Source organism: Triticum dicoccoides, chromosome 6A (assembly GCF_002162155.2).
Source record: "Triticum dicoccoides isolate Atlit2015 ecotype Zavitan chromosome 6A, WEW_v2.0, whole genome shotgun sequence".
In the NCBI taxonomy this organism is placed as follows: Eukaryota; Viridiplantae; Streptophyta; class Magnoliopsida; order Poales; family Poaceae; genus Triticum; species Triticum dicoccoides.
The window spans coordinates 73919092-73927383 of NC_041390.1; the positions used below are offsets into that span (position 1 = coordinate 73919092).

An 8292-nucleotide genomic window follows, 5' to 3' on the forward strand; every position below is an offset into this window, starting at 1 on the left:
CCAAGAGGTTCACTTTTGTCCACAGAGAGATCCGGTTTTATTGTGTGGAGAGGTTCGCTTCACTATACTATGCACATTTTTTATTTTTAGAGGTTCGCTCCACTGTACTATGCATTTCTTTTTGTTTTAAACAATAACAAAAAGAATCGCATGCAATCCTCTGTGATGACATTGCAGTGTGTTTTCCCGCATGATGCAGCACACTAACATTGACAAATATGATCCACTTAACCCTATGAAACAAGTTAGAAAAAGACAATGAAAAATCATATGGTACACTTAGACTTGTGTCTCGGTCCATTTTTCGCTTGATGTGGTTCACTTGTCCTTATCTCTACGGTCCACTCTCGTTCATAAAAAAAGTTTAAAAAAAGACAACAAAAACTCGTCTGAGAAAAATTACGTCCAATAAAAGAAACTATGCAGCTCGCTTGCCCGTCCGATGCAGTGCGGTTTTCATTCTGAAGCAGTACGGCCGGACATGTGATGTTGTTCATCCCGTAATGCAAAAAAAATGTTACGAAAGCGAAAAAAAGTAATGCTGTTCACTTCTTGATAGCGTTGTGGTTCATTTACACCCGAGGTGAAGTGCACTCTACTTTCTCGTCCTTAAAAAAATTATGTTTGAATAAAATAAACCATGCAGTTCTCTAACACGTCTGATGCAGTGCGGTTGTTCATCCGATGCAGTGCGGTTTTCAGTCGGATGAAGTACCCACGTCGATTTGGGTGTTGCGAAAAACAAAGTGTCCGCATTTCGGTAAATTTAAAACTGCTCCTAAACCGTAAGGAATTAGAGAGAGTGTTCTACATGAAAAAGTTGCGTCTCGTCGATATCTTTCCAACGGCATATCATTTGAATCGTTTCGACAACCAGTTTGTAAAAATTTCGCGAAAAGCGACCGCTGCCTCTCGTCCTCCACCGCACGATTTTCGAAATTAACTTAAAACTGTTAGGAATCTCAAAACCATTTCTACATATTAAGGTTGCGCCTTGTCCATAGCTTTCCAACGACGTATTACACGCCTCGTTTCAACAAACAGTTCAAAAACTAGAGCAAAAACAGTACCGAAAATTGCAAACATTAAAAAAAAACAGAATTCCGTATTTAGTAAATTTGAAACTGCTCTTAAACCGTAACGAATTAGAGAAAACAATAGTTTTGAAAAAGATGCACCTCGATGATATCTATCCAACAGTGTATCATTTGCCTCATTCCGACAAACGGTTTAGAAAAAAACGCGAAAAAACGCTCGCTAACACTCTTTATGGGCCGCACCGTTTTTGAAACTGCTCTTAAACCGCGGGGAATCTCGAAAAGGGTTCAACATGGCGAAGTTGCGCCTAATCCGTAGCTTTCCAACGGTATATTACACGCCTCGTTCCGATAAACGGTTAAAAAATTAGAGCGAAAACAGTATCGAAAAAACACTGCACGCAGTTTTTTTGACGCGAAGTTCACTAGTCTCTGTAATCCAGTGCTTTTGGTAAAAAAAGTGCAGTGCCCTCGTGTTGAGCATGCAGTGCAGAAGTGTTATCAGAATAACTATTCTGATAATATTATCAGAATAGACGGGCTGTATATATATATATATATATATATAGTTACTCTATTAATGACCCTCCTCACCCCAGTCGATCGACTCGAACAATAGTCACCTGAAATCACAATCCACCGATGTAATTTTACGTCATGGAAACGGTTAGCTGGTCCTACGAGCTAGCCCACTCCATCCTACTAGAAGAAAACGTGCGAGCTGTTTTCTTATCACTCGACGGCGTTCCCCTCTCCCCCGGCCCCTTCCTATCCCTATCGCCATTGCAGAGCGGCCGCAGCACGACACCGGAGGGACGACCAGGAGGAGATGGCTACCTCTATTGCGCGTGGAGTATTTACCTTTCCCTGTCTCACGCGGCAGCGATCTGGAGGCGATGTGGGCGCTGCAAAGGTCCGGCGCAAGCTCGGCGGCGACAACGAACTTCTCCGGCGCCCCTCCACAATTGGCGGTCCTCCCGGCGGTAAGAAATATTTCCTCCTATTATTCCTCTCTCATCCTCCATGAATTTCTGAACTGTTAGTTCAGGGTTATTTGTTATTGGGAGGGGAGCAAGCACGGGAAGAGGAAGAGAGGCCAAGGGATGAAATGAAAGAAATATGGGGAGCTTGTGTGGTACCTGCAGGGAAGGTGGTTATGGTGTAGACGGGCGTCTGAAGATCAATTCAAGGAGGGCTTGTTCGGTTAATCCCTTCTCCAAGGGGATTGGAGGGGTTTGAAGGGAATTGGGGAGGATTTTGACTTACAGGAGATTTAATCCCTCACAAACCCCTTCAAATCAAATGCAACCGAACAAGGCCGATGTGAATTCAGTATCAAACTGTGGAGAAGGATGAACAACACTACAGCATCAAACTTCGATCCAGTTGAGATTAATTTTTGTTTCTCATGGGGCATGTGAATCCTCTTTGTGATTTTGCTTTTCTGTAAAAGTCACCGTCAAAAAATTGCACGAATTTGCAACCTTGTAGCTTTAAATGATGCATCTGAATTTACTGAATGTTAGTAATGCTGTACATAAACGACCAGCTAGTACCTAGGTGGCAATACTAATTCTCTATGAATTTGTTAATGGAAATATGCACAAACTTACGAGCTTCAAATCAGAGTGGAATTTAGTTTTATGCTATTCGTAAGACAAGATTTGAAGTGATGACACCAGCTTTATGTTCTGTGAATTTATTAGGCAATGAGGATTGAAATTCAGCAAAGAAATCTCAGAGCAGAAGATGTACGCAAGGGACTTGGATACGAGGCAATCCTGTGCTGGCGAGAAAATGGTAAATATGTTGTACTGACGGTTAGGCACACAAGAATATATAGTCTCCATAAGCTGGATGAACAAATATACCTTGTTAATTAGTTTTTGATCCTTCAAACATGGCCAGCGTCCTTACCATTCGAGCTCCGTGACTCGGAGTTCGCCTTGATGTATTTAGGTACCATGTTAGCATAATGAAACCTGTTGCTCGTAATATGATTAAGGCATGTGATTAAACTGTTTTGCTGAATTTATTCAGAGGGGAAATCATCAAGGTTGCGAGCAGATGTCTAAATGATCTGTTTCCATTGCACACATATATCCTCAATTACCAATGTAAATGAGCGACCGTTTCAAATTTATATTTCTATTTTCTTTTGCAATCTGCAAGGAACTTAAAGATAGTTTTACATTTTCTCACGTGCATTCTAGTCCATAAATTGATTGGGCAATACAGAACGGAAGAATATGTACAAGTTCGCGGTACAAACTTCAGTTTCTCTTGAACCTTGTGAATTAAGTGAATGCTGAATTTTTAAGTTAAGAAATAGCTAGTTCTCTCCCCGCAAAACAAAAGGAACTAGCTAGCTCTCCTATGAACGTATATTGGTTAATTCTTATTTTTTTAAAATTCTATTTGTTAAATGTTGGCAGGCAGAGTATATATACTTGATGTTACCCTGAATTTGAATTTGGGTGTACATGATCTTACTAGCTTCTAATTCTACTGAGCTATACTGATGATGATGTGTTTGCTCTCACACATTTTTTCAAAGGATCATTATGACAAATGATGGCCAATTCTAGGTTGTTGGTAATGCATTTTCACATCGTCCGATGCTTGTGCTTATCCCCATTGGGTAATTAATATTATACAGGAGCATTAATCCGTGGATTTCGTTTTGATTTTGACAGGAACTTGCATCCAATCCTGCTATTCCTAACTGGCATGTTTATAGGTTGCAGTGTTAGTGGTGGTCTCCTCCTGATGGAGCTCTGTATATGCCCTTCTTGTTTGGCTAAATATCTCTTCTCTCCTAACATTTTGTAAGACTCTTTCCATTTTCTTAAGAAGCATGCTGTCAATGGACGACAGATGTTGCAGCACTGAAAAGTTGGTGACCATGCTTGGATGTTTCAGAGCGCATATGAAAAGCATCTATTTTTACTTTCAGGGATTGCACAATATATTCATTCAAGAAGACTGAGATGATTGCTCAGTGTTGCGATTTCTAATATGGCAGGACAATCACAATTTCATTCGTCTTCTGACATTGCCAACTTTTTAGAGACCTTTGCAATCGATGAGGCAAATTCGTATTGTTTCATGGAGTTTGTTTATTATCATGTTGTTGGTATTCTGTGTAATGAAGCTTCCCATATTTTTACTGGCACATATATCTAAAAAACCACAGTCCATCTGTGTTCTATAAACGTTGGTGTGGGTCTTATGTGCACCAAGAATTCTGTTGTTAACATAAGGTATTTTACACCGGCACTGCAAACTGTTGATAAATCTGATGTGTTGCTTGTACTGAGAATTCTTACATTTGCATATGGTATTTTACACTGGCGTTCTGAACTCATTGACTATTAGCATTCATCAACTAAGCACACCTCGATGTATGCAGCTAGTATATCCACAGGTCTTCAGAACGGAGTATATCTAGTGTTTCTTCTCCGTACCTCTCACACATCACAGCTGTGTGAGGATGTCATCGGCCGCGTATTGGGTGATGGTGCGGTTGATCTGCCGCCGGCTACTCTTTTCTGCAAGAGGAAGCACGTTACGCGAGCATGTAATGGTCATTGGGTAGCACAAGAAGATCGATTCATACAAGATGCTATTAATCTGGATAGTTTAACAAACTTTTAAACAGAGCGTGATCCTATATAGGAGATTTGTTAGCTAATGATAAATAATTGCTGGACATGTTCGCATAGTGCAAACCAATAGCCGTCTGCACATTGTAGCTAAGGCTTACGTGGCCACTTTTTTTATTGAGAAAACGTGGCCACTCTTTAGCTTTCTTACTGTCCAAAAGGAGGTGCACACACAATTAACGACGCCGTAAGTTTACACCATCAACCTTTTGATTTTACGGTGGCTGTGAGTGTGGCGCGTGGGTTTCTTTTTACAGGCCGTAATCTTACTCCACATGTTTTCCTTTCCTGGCCGTGGGAGATGGGGTGGGGTGAGGAATAAGAATTCCTCACCCAGGATGACGAATAGCGCGACCCTATATATATATATATTGCAATAATATATTTCATTGCAATTGTTAATTACAAAGTTTAGACAATTGGTCTGACACCATCGTGTAAGAATATATCATCTTTCAAAAGGCATTCTAAATTGTCGGTTGATAACAAGGCATCTCCAATGTCCACGGACAAGGTTTTTTTAGGGGCAGGCATGATTGATTCGATGACTGAAATATCTCTAGGGATACAAACATAGTCTATCGACATTATAAAAGAGTGAGCCAACTTACATAACAAAATGAGCCAAATTAGTTGAATACAGAAGACAATTTCACAAAGAAAATATTGATAATAACATTGAAAAAATACCTTGTGCGATAACATTTAAATTGGCATCCTTTTTTGGTTTGTTATGAGATCACCGCTTCGTCATCATTATGTTGTAAAAAACTCGGTGAATTTACGGTCCCTTTCAACAACTTCGCATCGGAACCCTCAATGGATTCTTTTTGTGCATCTCCAAAGTCCATATCCATGTCTCATATATTTTGAAAAAACAATAATATACAAAAAATATACCTTTCGTATTTTCATGTATAATATACATACAGAGGAAGGTTAGCTATATGCACCTCTTCTCGTGGTGTTTCAGTGCGGTCTGTCATCGTTACATCAGTGCATATGTCGGAATCCATCACTTTGTATCTAGGATGAAATATAAATGATATTTTCTACTGCATAATATAATCACATATAATATCTAAAAAAATAAAAGTGAAACTAACACAACTATTTTCTCTATAAAAACATATTTGACATTATTAGGAAAATATGTTGATTAAATAATTGTACTAACACAAAATTTGGGTAAAACGACAAACTGTAATGTTCATATATAAATAGTCATATGAAAATTATTTAAATTATTTATATAGGCCATGGAAAATTGTCCAACAAAAGAAAAAAAACATGCAAACAAACCTTGTTCAACCAAGTATAGTTGTTTTTTCTCTCAATTTTATTGTGATACCCTTAGTATATGAAAGGTAAGCATAATAATATTTATTTTTATGAATCATATTATATCTATATATATATAGACACACACACACACTTTTATTGTTTCTGTGAGGTATGTATACTTTTAATATCTATGTTTTTTGATCATAAATTCCTACACATGCGAGTCTAGCATTTCTATGGTTGAGCAAAATTTGCACACAAGACCCAAATTAGCTATTCACCACGGCCCAACTAGCACCCAAACTTAGCCCCCTAAAAAATAACTATAAAAGAAATTACCTTATCCACAATATTTTTTTGAGGGATTACAATATACCTGGACAAATGGGCCGGCCCGACACGACACGACCCGGCCAGGATTACACGGGCCAGGCACGCGTGCTGGCCTCCCCGGCCCAGGCACGGCAAAGTTGCCTCACGGGACGGCTCGATGGCCCACATGGCACGCTGGCCTCTGGGCTCACTAGCCACCCCTCGCCTTTTCCCCTCTCCCCGCCACATCCCAACCCTAACCCCACTCACTCACCACTCCCCCTCCACCCACTCACTTCCTCTCGCACTTCCCCCAACAAAGCATAACGGAAAAAGGCACAAAAATCTATGCAATTTGCTAAATTAATATTATCTTGAATATATAGTGATAATACAAATGAAATCTATTAGTATGGTGAGATGCATGGAAATTCCAAGGGAGTGCCTTTGCGATTAACTAACAAGAAATTTGTGTTTTAGTTGAACTCGCTTGTCACTGGTCTTCCTCTAATTTTTTGTCTTCTTTCTTCACTCGTCGATCCAACCACCTCCACTACACCCCACCTGAGAGCATCGACGTCAAGGCACCCCAAACCGCCCCTATACACGCGTCAGACAGCCCGGTCACTAAGGCTCTGAAGTCTGAATCTCCGCCTAGTTGTTAGTGCAATGTGTGTATGCTTCAGAGATAACAATCTCCAAGGCAACATGCATGTGATTTCACCTCTGAAGGAGCTACAGAATATGCTAGACTTACCTATGTGCACTTCCTAAATCAAGCGGATAAAATTTATTTCTATCGGCAATATAGAAAACTTAATATTAGGTCAAATTGAATAATACAACAGAATTTCCATTTCCGACTTTTCATCCATCACTGAAAACAAAATGAAGGGACAATGTCCACTAACCATGCAAATATGTGGACCATGGGATATTTAGGCTAGCGTACATGGGACAAAGCTACAAAATGACTCAGTATGTTAAGGATACATACAAAATATAGTAAAAAGTGATAAAAACAAATCTACAGCAACTCACGACCCCACAAACTCGTATTCTCAGTGAGCAAGTGAGTGAAGCCGCCACGGAAGGCTAGCACCGAGGGACAAGGGTGACAACTGCCTCCCCATCCAGTGCCTACTGATTCATTCTGAGCACACCAGTACCGCTCGTGTGTTGCATACAAACTATGAATTGAAATTATCATCGAAAGCATGAAAAATGATAATGTTCCTCTCCCCCCTCCCTCAAATACCCAATTCATGGTTTCCTCGCTACATTCAGCATAGCTCTGATGTGCAATGTTGTCTCCTCCAATGCTTAACAAATTCATCATAGATCACAACTAGACGGGCCTTGCGGGTTGAAGAAAACTATCCCAACCTGAACAGAAACAACAAAATGAGGACAACTTATAAGAAACAGAAAAGCGAGGAAGCACACACCTACATTCCCAAACAGGATATAAGATGCAACTACACTATATAATTACTCATTAAAGGAGGCATGACTCCCTGTTCAAGTCTTAGATGTAATTTTTTAGATCGGACAATAATAATGCAAACCTGCACATTGAATTTATGGCAATTGAGACAAAACAATATGCACTAAGAAATATTAATTATATGCATCTATTGTATTATTAGCATGCAAAAGCAAAATCACTCAACTATACGGAAGCCTCGAGTAATATCCTCTGGGTCTAGACCTGCAAAAAGGACTACTGTACCACAGTGGCGGATCCAGGAAATCAACTTTAGGTGTTCAAAAAAAAAATTCACCCTAACAGAGAAGTCCATTGTCCCATGGTAATACAAATTGTTCAAAAAACAATAATATCTCAAAAGAGAAGAAAACTACAAAGAGCTATATATCTAAATCCAAAGATAATTCATTAGCTTATCTTTTACTAATGAATTCGATCCAAAGATAATTATTTGTTATTTTTAAATCAACAGTCTCCCTCTTTACTAATGTGGTCATGTACAGAG

At 39.5% G+C, this 8292-nt stretch overlaps 1 long non-coding RNA gene across 3 annotated transcripts; it reads left to right on the plus strand.

Annotated features, from left to right (window-relative positions):
- The first annotated feature begins 1786 nt into the window (after positions 1–1786).
- Positions 1787–4285, plus strand: LOC119315374. 3 transcript variants are annotated; one of them, XR_005152754.1, is made up of 3 exons: positions 1787–2020; positions 2744–3865; positions 3994–4285. It is a non-coding gene; the product is annotated as an uncharacterized LOC119315374 (long non-coding RNA). The 3 variants fall into 3 exon arrangements; XR_005152753.1 differs by lacking the exon at positions 3994–4285 and having other exon boundaries at positions 2744–2837; positions 3734–3932; XR_005152752.1 differs by lacking the exon at positions 3994–4285 and having other exon boundaries at positions 2744–3932.
- The last annotated feature ends 4007 nt before the right edge of the window (positions 4286–8292 follow it).